Source organism: Trachurus trachurus (assembly GCF_905171665.1).
Source record: "Trachurus trachurus genome assembly, chromosome: 14".
Classification (NCBI taxonomy): Eukaryota; Metazoa; Chordata; class Actinopteri; order Carangiformes; family Carangidae; genus Trachurus; species Trachurus trachurus.
In genome coordinates, this window is record NC_139903.1 from 17,197,590 (window position 1) to 17,215,990 (window position 18,401).

Sequence of the window (18,401 nt, forward strand, 5' to 3'; positions counted from 1 at the left end):
CAGATAACAATGCTGAAACACCACACTAATTGGCCTGGGGCTTACAGGGAGAGTCTAGTGTTCCGCAGCCTGGTATTTTGAGATGTGAGAGCAGAAGGTGGGTAGGTGGGGTAGGGAGGGTGGGGGTAGGGGGGTGGAGGAGCAAGGAGTGTCAGTTTTGATTATGGATGAATTGTGAGATAAGTTGAGTTAGGACATGTTTCTGTGTGGTGGAACGAACCGCCTGTCTATGTGTGCGAGTGTATATTCATGTGTGTGTTTGTGTGCACACATGTCTTGAACGCACATCTGCCACACAAAGCTCTAATCAGAGGAGATGGCTGATGTTTTGGCACCGTTTTTTTTTTTTTTTTTCTTCCTTCATGAGCGATCAAAGAGGGTACTAGTATGCTGATGCAACCACATTTACTACTGCAAGCATTTCATTAACAGACACACAACCGTCTTTGATGCTATTTCTATAAATGCTTATATTTAACACTCGCAACATTATACGACTATAGCCGCTATACGCTTATACTTCATGCAACATAATTGCAAACTTGCACTTCCTGTTAGTCCTGTTAGCTGTTCACGACACAAACTGCATCGTTAATCATCAGTTAAAAGACAGGAATGACCTTTCTGAAATGACGAGGTCAACTTGACAACTCGAGTTGGATCAGAAATTGAACATTCAATCATCCACTGTAGCACAATAATAAACAAGAGCTTAGATCTCAACATTGAAACTTCCTGCATGGTCTGTGATTCGCCCCAGTAAACCGCTCAGTCTACTCTACGCTGGTTGACCGTATATAATCTATACTCAGGCCTCTTCTATTATATTTTCTTGTCATTAATACCATTAGTACTCTTCCTGTTTGTCACAGTTCTGGCACATGATGATAAAAAAGTAATAATTGTCAGAGTATGAACTAATATTTTCTACTTCTCCTTATCTCTAGGGATACTAGAAAACCTCAAGGTAAAAATAAATGTTAAAAAATAAACATGCAGCTTTCCAGCAGCAGTGGAAGTAAGTGAAGCTTTGAAAGTTTATGCAAACACTACAGGTGATGACTTACCAATGGTCTGGCAGTGAGGAAAGTGTGTTACTGCACCATCTGATGCATTACTGGGACAATATTGTATATCACTATCAGTATGGTGAGAAAAAGGCAGGTGGGAAGTAGCAGGGGGAAGACAGACTGGTTGGTCAGGGGTTCATCCTACGGCAAGATGATTACCGAAAACTTTAGAAGAAAATCAGCAGACGGTGGCTTCACACGACAGAGGACCAGTCTCCACACTTAAACCCATCCAGCTGGTTTGGGATGAGCTGGACAGAAGGTGAAGGCAAAGCAAGCGACAAGTGCAAATATCTGCAACAGTGTTGGGACAGATAGAAAAAACACCATGAGTGTGTTCATCTGCTCCGAGTCCAAAGTTTAGATTATTTTTTTTTTCCAACATGATGCCTTGTGTTAAAAAACTTTGGCTGTTTATTTGTTCTGTGCCTTCCCTAGCCTTGACAAAATGTGAATTTAAAGAAGAGCTGGAAAAACTGAGACGTTCTGTAGTGCATACTGTTAAACAGTAGACAACTGAACTTCAATTTACTTCTATAAAGAGGCCCTCACTGAACCATCCTTGCTTGTGTCTTATTTGAAATTAGAAATTCATAAAACAAGGTGGAAGATTTTCAGATTTAAGGTCGAGGTCATCATTTCATTAAAAGTGAGTGAGCTTCATAAAACGGACATTTCCTTATTCTGATTTTAGAAACTGGAAAATGTTTTCAGTTTCACAACTTGATATCTTGGTTTTATTTATTTTTTTAAAACACATATCCTGGTATGCACACACACACACACACACACACACAGATTAATTGAAAGATGCCACAAGGAAAATGGATTTGTAAGAAGTGAGTGGAGGCTGCAGGAAAGGTAGTAATAGAATTTCAGTGCATGTCAGCACTGAACATTCAAACAGACGCCATCCATCTCCAGGCTTTATTTCAGTGCTGTATCTTAACCTTTCAACCTTTCCTACTAAAAATATGCCAGTGAACTGTAATGATCTAATGGATGTTCCCATCTTCCCTTCACACACACACACACACACACAACTTTGACACACACACACACACACACACACAATTTTGACTATATTAAGTAATCTCTGCCAAGACAAACCATAGCTTGTGACAGTTAAAAATCCTCAACATCCTTCTTGGGAAATAAAGTGTCTTTTCAAAAGGTAACATCCTGAAAGGTCATTCCTTTCACATCGTTACATGGCTTTAAAGTGGATTGAATCGTATTTTGTAAAGAAATGTAATCTACATGAAAATGCTTTCAGGCACATTCAGGGATTGTGTCAAAAAAAAAAAAAAAAAAAGAACTACATGAACGGTTCTAAAATTAAAAGTAACATCAAGAAGAAAATTTGTGCCGTGGTTCGCTGCACTTTACAAGGGACATCAGTCCTGTCATTGTTTCCGGTGTCATGCACTGGTGTGGCACATGAGAGGTTATAAAGCCTTTTGATTTTGTCCTAACATACAGAACTGTGCTGTCATTCTAGTGCAGTTTCTTCATTTGCGTCCATTTCATTGATCTGCACATTTCCGACTATCTCAAATGCCATGAACATTTCAAACAAAGTCAAGTTGTTGCATAGGAGGGAAGCTGGACGAAGAGTAAAGGAAGGTTTGCTTGAGCAAGTAGCGCCCGTTGATACCTTCAAAAGTCTTCCAGGGTCCTTTTGGGAAGTTTGAGCCAATCAATAACCTGTCAGATAGAAAGCCTTTTCACTTTTTGGTCCGTCCACCCACTGCTGCTCAACTCAACTCAATCTGTCTCTCTCCTTGTTTTCAGCCTCTCTCTCAAATTCGTTTTATTACCTTGACTTTATTGAGTGGGTCTCTCAGCTCAAAAGAAAACACCATCCGCTCATATGCAGCTCAGACTCTTCATAAAGGAATGGCCCCGCTGTCAAAGGTGCTCAGCAGATTGGGTTGTAGAAAAAAGCACATGATGTAACAGAATATGAAGTTACTCCTTATTTTTATCATATCATCTATACCAGTGTTTTTCAAACTGTCTGGGGCGCCAGAGTTTTTGAGGGGGGGGACACGACATGAGAAAAAGAAAAACTGTAAACATTCAAAAAAAAAAATTAAATGCCACTTGCACATAGGACTGAATGATTAATTGCATTTGCAATTATACTGCAATATGAGACAGTAAAAACGATTTTGTAACACACAGGCTGCGAATAAGCTCTAGTTATGTCATGATGCAAACAAGGGAGAGCAGAGCAGTCGGTGAAAAGAAAAGGCAACAACGCCAACTGCAGTGAAGTTGGTTTTAAGTTGGATATTCAACAGACATTCGCAAGCCACTCCAACATTTCATTTGCACCCGTACTGCAGGCTTTACAGTAAACACACGGAGAAGACAGCTACAGCAGCAAGTGGGATATTTAAAGCAGAGATTCCATGTTTAAAGCTATTGAAGCTATTGAGCTAAAATGCTAATATTAACATATAAAAGTTAATTAAAAAATATTTCAAGATTTCAAATGTAAAAACAAGAGGTGTATCTCATGAAGCCAGTGGAGTAACATGATCCAACACTGTCCAAGATCTGTCCATAATTCTTTATTTTTCTATGTAAATTAGCATTTTAGCTCAATAGCTTCCAGGTCATGTGATCAATTGACTCAAAATCAGTTTGGGATCAGAGTACTACACTGACTGCATGTCACACAAATATCTTTTTCTTTAGGGGGGGCTCACTCTCTTACACTTTGAAAACCCCTGATCTACTGTATACCATATACCATCTGCCTCTCATCCACACACACACACACACACACACACACACACCACAGTACATACACCCTCATGTCACCTTGTCTGTCACTTAATTTCACCAATAAAAAAATAAAATAAATAAAATAACAAAGAAGAATTTGAAGTTACTCCTGTAAAACCAAACCTTTCCTCTGCCTCTCTCAGGAGTGCCACTTCCGAGCGACATTTACTGCACGGCTGGCTTTTGATTCTGTCAACTGGAGATATTTGGTCCTTTTAAAAACGGATTGTCTGAGCTCTTAAAGGACTGACAGTATTTATAGTAAATCAAAGCTGTAAAAAGGTCCAGAGGCTGAAAACATGACTCAACTATAAGAATTCATACGCTTGATATGTTTGAAAGACTTTTCATCAATCTACTTACACAACCCACACTCATGTCAAAATTAAATTGTGGTATTAATCAGTGGTTTTAATTTAACCACATAAAACATTTTCAGTTTGAGTAAAACAACAATAGTGTATGGGTAAAACACATGTGAAAATACTAGGGATGTCCCCAATCTGATCACGTGATCGGAAATCGGGGTCGATCACGTGATTTTCAAAGGATCGGTATCGGGTGGAAAAGATCCGGATATCAAAAATGTAACGTTATGTTGTCCATACATCCATGATAACACTACACATTTGCGGAAAGCGGAGAGTGGGCGCATAGAAATATACAGTTGACTAGCGCTAGTCGCAGCGGCTCTATGGCGCATTTTCAATGTCAACAAGTAGGCGACGAGGCTTCTAGTAATGTATATTTCTGAGTGGGCGTACCGTTCAGGCAACGTGAGTGGCAGTGAGCTGAGCCGTGAGCTGGTCGCTGGTAGGCTAGGAAAGGGACAACTTGGATGTGTTCTTTTCTTTTTTCTTTTTTTTTTTACACACCTGCATTGACAAAGTATCGGATTGGGACTCGGTATTCAAAATGAAATGACTCAGACTCGCACTCTGAGGCAAAAACATGCGATCGGGACATACCTAGAAAATACTATATCAATTTAGGTTAAAGTTTTACAAATTCTGTATATCATAATAGTCAGAGTTATTTAAGCTACAAAAAACTATTGCTGCTCATATCCTTTTCTAATGCATTTGTTTTTTCCAGAGTGGGCCCTTTAATATCATGTGGTACATGCTGCAAGCTCATAAAGTCATAACTGTTAACTCGTTTCCCACAGTTGATTTCTTTTTGACAGTTGATTTTCATTCATTTAGTGTAAATTTATATTCCTCTTAGTCTGTCTAGTCATCTTGCAATCTGAGTCAACAAGGTAAAAGCCCCAGAGAGGGTTACCCTGGGGACCAGAAACACCCCTCAGCTCAGGTAATCATCACTTGTCAAACATCCATCACTCAGAGCCTGTCGGTACGCTCGTGGCATGAGATCATTTCGATGATTGATGACCAGTTGGGTTAAAGAAAATATATTTTAAAAAAAGAGTAGTCTTACAATCTATTTCTAACAAATACTGCAGATTTCCACACATACACACTTGTGCATGGAAATAAGCCACTGTAGACATATCCTGCTATTACACACCACTGAGACACAATGACTCATTAATTAAACCTGTGTATCAACAGTTGTTTTATCATTTACAGAAGGATGTGGTAGGATGAGAACAAAATAAGCTGCAGACGGGGGGTTCGTTTTTAATCAGTAAACACAGGCAAAATGTTCTCCCAAGCAGAGAGACGGTCAACAAAAATGCTAAGCTTCAGTCCCGCTCTCTCCCCATTTAATCAGACTGTGTCCTCCCTCTTTTTACATTACTCTCAAAACTCAAGTGCTCCTCTTTCTGCAATTTCAAATCTATTCAATGCGTTCTCTCCGTGATTTCCTGTTTACCTTGCTCCCTCTGTTGGACAGGAACTCAAGCTCCATACAAGAGTCTCCTTCATTGCAACATGGAAATAAACACGCCGGTTGCAATTCATTCAGGAACACTCTCATTGATGATTAAAACCATTTATTGCTACAAATCGTATACAGTTAGACTTGGCACTGAGGGCTCCACTCCGCTGGCCCCCTGGATTTGACAAGCGTATGCTATGTCACTCCAGAGAGCGCAATAAATAGCCTAACCCCCGTGGAGTGGAATCGAAGCACTGAGTAGACATGGGAGTCATTTGGACTGGGGTGGTGGAGGCAAGCTTTGACAGCAGCAGTTTCATGAATGCAGCGGTGTTGAAGGGGAGATCAGTGTGACAGCGTAGATTTAAATAGACCGCCTATTGTTTGTGAATGAATGTGATTGGATGGAGACTAATCGGGTGGCTGTCAGCTGACTACAGCTGGGGCTCATGACTTCCGTGTCCTGCATGAATTTGCGCAAAGCTTCATTTATAATCGGCTCAAGTTTTATAAAATTGTTTTAAAAAAGCTTTTTTTTTAAAGCAAAATTTCACAATACAGTACAACCTTGTTGGCTGCATACATGTTAATTGATTCTTTACTAAAAACACAATATCAATTGTTGATTCATTAAAGAAAAGTGTTGGCAGACACTGTCAAAAATATGAGAGGCTATTAATTCCTCTGACATCCAATTCATGACATTTTAAACAATAAGTCCTTATTTTAATTTCTGCAGTAGTTGTAGTGCAAACTAACTGAGCCATTGTTATGGATTAACGTCAGTGTAAGACAACAGGTTACACAGATATTTGTGTTGTAGACAGTTTTTCATCAGCCATTTATATGATACAATGAATGCCAAGCACTGTTGATGGGCCAAAGCCAATTGATAGTGTTGGTTGTTGGGAGGCTGCCACTGGGCACAGTGCAGTTTGGTACCAAGGTCAACTAATTTTAAAAAGAGCCCAATACTCAGCAGATGGCAAAGTCGGATGCTTCATGATAATATTGATACTTGACATGTATGAGCTGTGTTTCTTAAATGTGTATTCACATACCCGACACAAATGACCACGGCTTTCCCCATGATATACATTTATAAAAACCTGCCAATAACCACTGTATAAAAACATCTAATATATTACACAAATAAACATGCACGTATCGCTATAAAAGGTGTGTGTTAAGCCAGGCACGCTCCTTCATCGACCCACACAAAATGCCTGAAAGCACATTGACCGTGGTAGCCCAGTGGGACTGCAGAGTCAATATAAACCAACAGGAGTAATGATTGATTGTTCCCCTGCTACCCTACTCTCCTCCGTCTCATCATGTCCACCCTCCATGCTCCACCTTCCTTGTCCATGCAGCCTCTGTGGGGTTTTTTTTTTCCTCCAGACATAGTGTCGTCTGTGGAAATGCATCCAAACTGGATCAAGATCCAATAAACACGCTCTGCAGTTCACACCTCACGTGCATCTCAGACCACATCCATCCACACTGAGCCAGCTAAACCTGAAAACACATTTTTCCACCTCATATTGACTTATTCAACAGCAAACTCCAAACTGGTTGAATACAGCTTCAAGCCTAAGTACAATGCGGGAAAACTTGCGAAAAATAAAAAAGTAAGAAAATGATATATTATTACCATCTTTCTTTCTTGAAACTTGAGTTTTGGAAATAAAAGGGAAAAAAAGGTTTGAGGTCACTGCGACCTTGACTATTGAACAAAGTCTAAGCAGTTCATCCTTGAAGATGCAGATCTTTGCAAAGGCAACTTAAATACTAGTTTTGATTTGAGAAATTCTGCAGTTTTCATACACTCTGCAAACTTCATTGACATGTGGTCACAAATGCCCCCGGTCACCTTGACTATTGATGAGGTGCAATGGTCCCAGAGCACCAACAATACAGTTTACTTTTACAGCCATTTGACATCATCCAAGACAGACTTTATTGCCAGGTGCCTACAGGGCCATTTTAAAACCCCAGGACTTACTGTCAACCGGGGAAAAACAGCTGCACATGTAGGATTTCCTCCTTATTTATAGAGCATTGATAAAACGGTAAAGTAGCATAGGTGTGGATTATTAAACATCTCCTGCTCCGCTCATGTGCAGTTCTCACCTGTTTGTTTATTATTTTGTCTTTGAGGTGTTCAGCTTTGACTGGAATTCAGGTGGGAATCATTGTTCGTGGTGAACTCCCATCTGGATCCTTTATCGTGGTACATATTTTAATGAGCCAAACACAGAAAGAGAGACAGGAAGCGAGGTCAGCTTTAAACGCCGTGATTAGCAGTTCAAAGAGAACAACCGGGGTTTCATCTGCCTCTCCTCCTCTTGGCCGTCCCTCCCCTCACACTCAGTTCCTCTCATCTTCAAACAACCCGGGTGGGAGGGTGGAGGGTGGAGGGTGGAGGGTGAGGGATGGCCTCTCCTGGGTCAACCTACAGGGAGCATTGATGGCAGGAGGATAGAAGGCTGGAGGGCAGCTTTGTTGCCTGCTTGGCCTCTCCCCTTGCCGGGCAGTGATTAAATCAAGGCCCTGGTGCGAGGCCTTCTGCTGGGGCAGCAGTGGGCCTCTACCCCGGTGAGCTTGGATGTGTCCCTTAAAAGGAGATGTTACAAAGTCAAAGCTTGTTATTTGTTTTTGTTTGCTTTTTTGAATTCATACTGCAGACTCTCACAGGACTCTTTTTTTTTTCTCCTGGCATAGACCAAATGTATCACTCAGATGCCCTAGACCTGCCCAGAATCTCAAGTTGTTATTGTTAACCTGCTGGGTATCAAACATAAGATCAGGTTGGATTTTGCTGCTCTTCACTGATATACCTCACATAGCCCTTGGCCTTCAAGAACAAAGGCACTCTGTAAAGGTGACAGGAATCACAAAAAGGCAATCTCAAGTAGGACCGGCATGAAAACCCTTCAGTTAATATTCACTGGATGTACACACACACAGAGAGACTAGATCTGTTTAAGAGAGTTTAACCTCATTTTATGGAGATCCTCTGCAAGTGAGGAGCAGATGAGAAAATCTGGTCCAACTATAAATGACCTGTTCCTCTATAGCTATTACTGAGGTTCCTATGAACAATCCCCAGTTGTTCCAGAGAAGCTGCTCAGTGGCAAACAGCAGAATGCAGTTGCCCGTGGCAACTCCCTGGTGGGAATCTATATAGCTGTATGAATGTGACACAGTATGGTGCTGAAAAATAGCATGCATGCTTAACCAAAGCTTCTATATAAATAAAGATTCAAAAAGTTTAACACCGAAGAAAAAAAGAAAAGACTGTATAACATGCAAACTTCTGAAAGATTCTAAGTCACTCCTGCAGAGCGCCAGCGAGTGATTGCTGTGCCCTGGGTCCTGTTCCTGTCAGCCTGACAGAAAGAAGGGGGAATGCACTCAGGGAGAGTTATCCTTATGTAATTACTCTGAAATCAAGGTGGGAAAAAAAAATCTTTTTGTCTTTACCCGTAAACTTTTGGGAGACTCAAACTCCCTCCTGCAGAGCAGTAGTGAGTGATTGCTATGCCCCGGGTCCTGTTCCTGATGGGTTGACAGAGAGAGGGGAGAAATGCATTCAGGGAGAGTCATCATTTATCCCTGTGTAATTACTCTGAAATCAAGGTGCTGAAAGATCTGTGCTCAGGCTGACCGGAGAGAACGGCCCCTGAAGGACTGTCTGAAACATACACTGCCGAGGAAATGGAGATATGGAGAGGAGAGGCGAATCAGGGACAGAAATGTGAAATGAAGAGATGTGAGGAGAGGGGAGGGGGGGGGGGGGAGTCAATAAAAGGTCAAGCAGTTTTAAAAGAGATGGTCTAATGAGCAGTCAGATACAATGATTAATCAGCAGGCTGATGAAGAAAGTAAAAGGAGAAGTTTAGAGAAAGAGTGTGTGTACGCTGCCAGGAACCGGTCACTTAAAACGTCAGGGTGATTTGAGCCATTTCAGACACTGTAGGCCGCCAGTCACTCAACAATGAACTGATTTTACAGTATATTGTTGAAACCTTAGAGTACCGGTTTGGCCGGGGTGGAGCTGGAACACGTGTTTATCAAAGTGCGTCTGTTTCTGAATGTTTTCAATTGTGTACTATGACATACTTATTAGTTTAGTTAAAATTAAAACGCTGTTGAAATTCCTCTCGGAATTAGCTTCCCTTTCATCTTCTAAACATCCGCATTGAAAATTCTCTCTTTTCATATTTTTTTTTTCCTTTTCCTGCAGTAATTCTCACAAACTCGCCCTCCCTCTCTGCCAAATGAGAAGTTTAGTTAACACATCCAGCACTAATCTCAGGACCATTATGAGCATTGCAAGGATGAAAGAATAGTAAAGGAGCGGATGAAAAGCAGGGAGGGCTTTCGCTTCTTCTCGGCTGTGTTGTCCGCTGATGAGGGAGTTTTGAGGATGTTTGAGTTGATCATTAAGGAGGAAATAAATCCTGAATTCTTTTATCTCCCTCATCGCTTCTCCTCCACTTGCACTTGAAGACAGTTTGTGGGGAGTATCTCTTACACATTTCTCTCATTCAATGTGCATCTTTAACACACGCATGCGCTCACTCTTATGAACTATACGCACGCTCAAGTGTGTGTGACTATGGCAGGAAATGAATATTTAAGCACTGAGCCGCAGGTGTAGGAGCTGGAGCCATTCCTTGAGTCTTCTTGAGCACATCAATTATTTACCAGTTTGAAGCTTCAAAGTGGTTTTAAACATCATCATTTTCTCTCTGTGTTCTCTTTAATCAGGCACATCGTCTCCTTCATCCCTTTCCCCGGCTTTAGCTTCCATCTGCTTCGCTCGCAGGTGCTCACGGGGAAGTTCTCACTGCTGAGTCTCTGAAATGATGTTTCCGTTTCTCACCTGTTGGGGGTTGCATGTCAGGGTGTGTTAGTTTTTCTAAATCCTCAATTCAAGTCCAAAGCCTTGATTATTCACGTTGTGTGGACCTCAGTCCCTTTAAAATGACTTGCTGGGACGTAAATCATTCAATTGTGAGGCGAAGACATGTTTTATGATTTGGAAACTAGTAGCTCTACTCAGAGATGGACAGAGTACTCGACCCCAGTACTTGAGTACAAATACTACTGGTCAAAATTTACTCCGTTACAAGTAAAGTAGCTCAGTCGACATGTTACTCGAGTAAGAGTAAAAAAGTACTTGCTTTTAAAGGTACTTAAGTATCCAAAAGTACATGCTTTTAAATTTACTTTAAGTCAAAATAAGAGTAAGGGTAAGAGTAAATGTCTTATTTTTCACATCAATGAATTACTATAATTTTTTCTAAATGAATTTAAAGCAGAAGTAAGTGATATATTTGTGTTAATATAAGTCTTAAATAGTTATATCTTCCGACAGCAATCACTTACATAGAGTGTTTGGTCTGAAACACGGGTCTCTCAGTCCCTCTGCTCTGCTCTGAGCCGAAGAGAAAACATTTATCGTATCCTACAGTTTTTATCCAATGAGGAGAGAGAACGGCATGAAGGGCTGTGTGTGCAGCCAAGGGACGCCGTGAATGTGGCGACGTAGGGACGAGGACTGTTATGGTGTGTTCAAGGAAACTCGTAGACTCGTGTTTTTCCGTCCTGTGAAGTTGTATCAGTTTGATCTGGTACGAGTTCACAGGTCGGAAGTTACGAGTGGCAGTTATAGTGACTTTCACAGGTAAAACAGGTCGGAAAAACACGAGTGGGTTGCCTGGAACGCTACAAAGTTGTAAGTTGTGACTTGAAGCTGTAATTTACGATTTCAAAAGCCTGCCTGGAACGCAGCATTAGCGAAAACGACCGGATCGATTACTTCTGCTTTAAGGACCTTTTAACTCTTGTTTCTCAGAATTAACTCTTTGAAACCACCTGCACTGATGTGTTTGCTTTTAGGGGTTAGGGTTTCCTTCTTTGACAAACACAGCTAGTGTTCGATAGTATTTTAGAAAAAAGAGCAGACCTTAAAGTAACAAGTACTTCTCAGCCTTCCTAGGAATTAACTCGAGTAAAAGTAAAAAATATTTGTCTTGGAAATGTATTCAAGTAAGAGTAATAAGTACCAAAGAAATCTAAAGTAAAGTACAAATCCTCTGGATATGTAATTAAGTACAGTACTCAAGTAAATTTACTCTGTTACTGTCCACCACTGGCTCTACTTATGGTTATGGTAAGTCTCCAGACAATGAATGTAAGCCAATGTAATATCCCCCAAGGTCACAGACATAACCGTCTGTATGTTTTAAGGTACACGTGGGCTAGAGTCCTGATGGAGTTCCTCTGCTTGGACAGGATGTGTAACCATGGCGAAGTCTCCCAGTGATTAGGCTTTGATGTTACCTTGAGTGATAGATGAGAGGAGGAGGAGGAGGAGGAGGAGGAGGAGGAGGAGGAGGAGGGGGTGGTTTGGAGGAGAGGAAAGGTGATGTTGCTGACACAGTAGTTTCAGACAACTTATTTCTCATACTTTCTTTTTCCTCAAAAAGAAAAAAAAACTTTGTCACTTTTCGATCTACACTCCTAAAACTCGGCACAAAGAGAGAGAAAAAACAACTGCTTTGCTTAGAAGATGGGAAGAGTATAAACTGAAAAACGGGGGAGGCAGGCGAAGCGAGTGGTGGAAGGGAGTTGAGAAGGAGGTAATGTCAAATTTATTTCTAATGCATGAAGGAGGTAGATGGAGGTCACTGCAGTATTCACATGCGCATGATAACGCCTGAGATAAACACATACCTGCGTCGTAATCAACTCAGACTGTCGCCACAAGCCCTGCTCTATGACACGGGAAGCCAGAGGAGAAAGATGCACATATTCCCACTGAAATTAATCATCTTGCACACAGCACACACATTAACCAGTAGCAGAAAGAATGGATGGATGGTCCTATTCTCTGATCAAAACACCTTTTTTCCCACCCATCTCTCTATAAATAACTGGAAACAGAAAGTCCTCGCATGTGCTTCTTGTTTGTCTGAGATTTTGGGTCCATTTGTGTTCAAATAGCTGGTGTCCCATGGTAACAGCAGTTAGTTACTTGATTTCATCTTAGCAATTGATGGTGAATGGCCGCCATACCCTGGTCCGTGTGCTTGTTATTCCTTCTATGCCAGAGGAGAAATAATGTTCTCTGTGAGCACAAAGCACACAGAGTCTAAACAGACCTCGGTGAATCCTGATCCCCTGTTACAGATAAGTATAATTAGTTATCCACAGTAGTAATGTTTTGCAGCCTTGTACATGTATGCTTGTATCACAACATTAATCTTCTGTCTTCAAAGGATCCTATTACCTGAGAGCACTGGGACCTATGAAGAGCTCCAAAATTAGACATCCATCTTTAGATAAAACTGACTCGCTCTATTATAAAACATGATTGCATTCATGAAAGGAAAAGCACATGGTTTTATGATTCTTATAGAGATGTGCTTTAAGGGATGAAATGTTTACTTTTAAAACATAGGCATTTTGACATTTTAATCTTATCTAAATTAATATACATAGACCTGCATTAATGGAAGTCGTTAGTAAGAGGTGGAGGGTGTAGCTCCTCTTGTCCTTATCAATCAATCAATCAATTTGTTTATTTCGGGCATGTCAAAATCATCATCATCACACTTCATCTTAATTCGAGTAATACAATACACATGGCCGAAAGGGAAAGCGGGAGAAGCAAAAGCTTATCTAGTCCCGCCCCCATCCTTCTATTACTGCAGTTCCTTTTTTTTTTATTCTCATTCCATCTTCATTATCTCTTGACACGCACACTGTGTATTTAATAAGCTGGGTTATTCAACCCTGGTGTTTGTTCCGTCAGTGCAAATGAAACCTTAGCTTCTATAACTTTTTGCTTTTATAGTGACTGTATCCTGAAGGAGCCATTTTAAGTGGCAGCACTCCTGTTGCACAATAATGACACACTCTGCTCCCCTTTTCCAGGGTCCCATGCACATAAACAACTAAAACAAATAATGATATCTCTCACACAAATTAGATTGCTTTTCTTATACAAATAAATCGCCTGAAATGATCTCACACGGCAACAGCTTCCTCTTAGTGATGGAGCAGTGATTTGATGAGCCTTATGAACCTTTGCGTAGCAGTATTGATGTCATCTATATTCATGCTGGCTTGTTTCAGATACATTCACTGGATCAGGAAATGTCATTGTATTTCATTAGCATTTATACATGAGTGAACTATGAGCGCACCTTGGCCACAAATAAGGTAGCTTCTCACTTACAAGGGGTTACAGTGCCATCAAGTGGCTTTGAGGTGAATTTCAAGCTTCTTGATTAAAGTACTAAAGAACAATCGATCCATCTTTGAGTCTCATTTTAACTCTTGAGAAATACCCTGTGGTACCAAGAAGACAATACTATTCACTCCACGAGCTGGTATCAGTCATTGTATTCAGCTGATGAGGTAACCAGGCCATATGACTGCCCACCCAGCACTACAAACACCATCAAGTCAACAGAGCAGCCCAGATGCCAGTCAGAGCCGAGCCGTTTTCAATAAGAGTAGAACAACACATAGGCCATTGTCATCCAAATGTTTACTGTAACACCCCAACTTAAAGACAGCCTCTGATATATGAAATGAATATTCAACCTTACAGCACAAGACATATCATGAGGAAAATAAGACGTTTTAGGCCTTGGAAATGCAATGACTCAATATCAGTCACATAAAAACAGATTGAGACAACCGGGGTTTCACACACAACCAAGCCCATCAACTTTCAGCAACACAGAGCCAGACAAAATTATGGACAAAATAGCCAAACCCAAAACCTTGTCAGTGCATACAGAGTCAGTGATTGTATTAACATAGCCATTAGCCACCAGCACTAGCGGTCTTACCGTTTAGATATAACTCCTCCTCGCCGATCTTGATTCTTGGTTGAAACTTGGCGGGAACCCTCACTCCTAAAAAAAAAAAAACTCCTGTATCTGTATCTGTGGCTCAAACATTTGGCTGAATCCCAACAATGTGTCTTTCCATTCCCATCTTCTCCACTCCGATATGACTTCTTGCACCTGTTATCAGGATCAAAACACACTGCTCGAACCGACTCTGCCGTTTACACCTGGCGCGAGCCGCGGGGGTAGGCGGGGCTTAAGTATGGTGGCCCGAAGAGGTCAAAAGACAGATATTTTCCCTCCACTTTACAAAACAAGCTCTGCAAAAATGCTGACCAAACAAACAAGCTGCAACAAGCTAATTGTTCAGTGTCCAGCAGTTTTTGTCACTTTTGTCTTTTTAAGTTATTATTTTACTCCAATTGCAGGTGGAAGAGGCATGAATACACAGATTTGCAAACAAAGTATCAAACAAAAATATAAAATATACAAAAATATTTTTTACATAATTATTTATTAATCATGATACATGATCAGTCAAACATAGTTTAATCATGAGCAATTGATAGGTTCCAGATACATCACTGCATCACAGTGGGATAAGAATAAGTTTCTGCTCCACTAACTCTACTCCTCCTTATAATTAATGTATATTGTTATGGGGAAAGTGGCTCTGGGACTTTAAATCCGAAACTCTGCCGTTAATGGGAAGATATTTATCTCCAATTATCGCTTTAATGGCAAAGGGTCATCTTGACGTTAATTAATCACAACATATCACTCCAGCTTCATCTGTGGTGACACTTTAATTTCAGCAGTTATTATCACTACCACAGCGTCGACTACACTGTCAAGTAATGGCTCTGTAATGACCCTTACTAACTGCAGCTCACATGTCAGGCATTCATTAAAGGAACACAGAGCATGGTGGAAGTCCAGAATACATATTCTCTGTTCTTATTAGTGGAGACAGATGCTCCCTTTAACTCCTCAATTTCCCATTATGTGTTTAGCATGCAAACATTAAAATGCAATTTCAAAGGTATGCATATGGTTCATTCATCTTCTGTGGAATATTTTTCTAAAAGCTGCTATCAGGAAAGTAGGTATATGGAAGCCCAGATATAATGAGCGATGAATAAAGGTGAGGTAGGCTACAATGAAAAGAGATAATTTTTGAGGGAAGAGACTTAGTGAGAAAAGAGGGAAGGTAGCCTACATGATAATGTATCTGTAGCCTAATTCTAAATCTTTTACTTTTTTTTTAACCTGTGTAACATTATCTTTTATGTAAATACTGAACATCAGGCCACTAACTAATACGTCATCATTTAGATTCCTTTGAGTTGTGCACACTAAGCCTTTTTCACAACAGAGAGATTTTGATGTTCAATCATTATAGGAAAAGATCTTTAAAAAAAAATATGTCCCTGTTGTATTCCCTGTAAGTTATGACAGTGTGAACAATACAGGGACTCTGCATTTGATCATTTACACCTTTGCTGCAATATGTCAAAATGGCTGGTGCCACACATTATGCATGTAACCTTTGATCTCATTGGTTGATACAGTCACTCCTTTATTCTACAAACTACAAACAGTGCCAATCAGAAAAACTAGACAGTCTTGTTACAGTAACACCATGGCAAATATCTAAGGGTTTTCATTGATGTTTTATCTTTCAGTTGATAGCTTGGCTTCAGTACAAAGTTGCTATGGCCCTAGAGATACCTATCTGGCAAACTGATATTAAACAACAGGACAGACATGTGTAGCTTTGATGAACAAACACATATAAAACATGTGGATGAATGCATCACAGTTCAAATGCTTTTACAGTCAACGTCAGCCCCATGTTATGACGATCAGAATCATTAATACTTCTCTCAACCTTTTCTACTTATGGAGGTGCACAGATATAGAGTGGCAGTATAATGAATTGTCACCAGAGGTGGCAAGTAACGAAGTACAAATACTTCGTTACTGTACTTAAGTAGATTTTTCAGGTATCTGTACTTTACTTGAGTATTTATTTTTCTGACGACTTTTTACTTTTACTCCCTACATTTATACGCAAAAATATGTACTTTCTACTCCTTACATTGTAAAAACAGGCTCGTTACTTTTTTTTTTTGACATGACGTAAAAGCACCGGTAAAAGACGTGACGAACTAGAGAGGGGAAGAGGGAGAAGAAGAGGGAGGGGTGGCGGTAGACAGAGAACCGAGTTACCAACTTGTATACTGCAACATGGAGGCAGCAGCATGGAGGAAGGAAGCGATGGTGGTCGGACTATCCGACAGGGGGGTTGAACAATGTACAATCAGCGCATTTACCGTTTACGAGCGGCAAAGCTCAACCTGTCCATGTGCCCGTGTCTGTGTGTGTGAGCGCGCGCGCGCGTGCGTGTACGTGCGGCACGCGAGAGAGACGGCAGGTGGACTGATGGGCAGAGATGAGAGGTGATGAAACGCTGTTTAAAAATTCTTATTATTATTTTGTGAGAGTCTGTGGCGGCCCAAACGTTGGGAAACACTGCCTCTGGTCAGTTCAATCTTGATTATTCTGTCTGAACTTTTTTTGTTTAACAAAATTATCAAATGATGTAGGTTTCATTAACGGCAAAAATTCATTTTTACTTTTTACTTTTACTTTGAAAGTACACTTCAGAGCCTGTACTTTCTTACTTTTACTTAAGTAAAGGAGTTGAATCAGTACTTCTACTTTTACCAGAGTAATTTTTTACACATGTATCTGTACTTCTACTTACGTACAGAATATGAGTACTTTTGCCACCTCTGATTGTCACAATGGTTGCATTATCTGGTTGCAATGGTTGCAGATATGCTGGAATTGTTGCATTTTTAAGGAAGTGCGAATAAGGCAAACACACCACAGATGATATGTCATGTAGACAGGACTCAAATTCCTTCCTTTCTATAATCTTAAATGAAGGACGACTTGATATAATCAAGTCGTCCTTCATTGGTTTCATCAAGGAACAATAAAAGTTGGCAAATACTCTCACAAACATACAAGGCTTTTAGGCCTTTAATTGACAGTAGAGAGACAGGAAATGAGGAGACAGAGAGTGGGGGAGCAACATGCAGCAAAGGGCCACCAGTGGAATCGAACCGGGGCTGCTGCAGCAAGGACAAGCCAATAGCCTATACAGTATAGGCATAAAGAACCAAAATAATAATCGTAATCACACAGAAAACATGTAATTTGTACTACAGGCAACTGTTATTTAGAATAACATGAACATAAATTGATGTTTCTATCAGTTTGTAATATTTTCTAATATGTAGGCTTGGCTTACCCTAAAGTAGGCCTATTTAAGAATAAATTCTAAAGTAAATGATTCTAAAGTAAATGATTCTAAAATCATTTACTGTATGATGTTCTGTGTACGTTTTTATCTTGTTCGTGGCCTTAAATGCCCTGTTTTAGTGTTATACATGCAAATATATGTATGCATAGTACATGCAATCTTCTTAAATTTGAATATTTCTCTTTATTTTTTATTGGTTGCTTCATCCATTCATTTTTACATTGTGCCAACCAACCCCATGAAGTGTGCACAAGAGCACAGTATGATTTTATTCATATATTGATTTTAGAATATAACTGTTGACATTGAAATGTGTTTAGTTAAAGCTGAGACCTTAACCTTTCATTTAATGCTGGTTTGAATATTCTCACATAAATGATGCCAGAGTGATGGCAATGCGCGTCTATACTAGTTTTGACCGGTTGGGGGCAGTAACGCGCCACTGACTACTTGCCTTGTACTCACAATTGTGAAAACGAA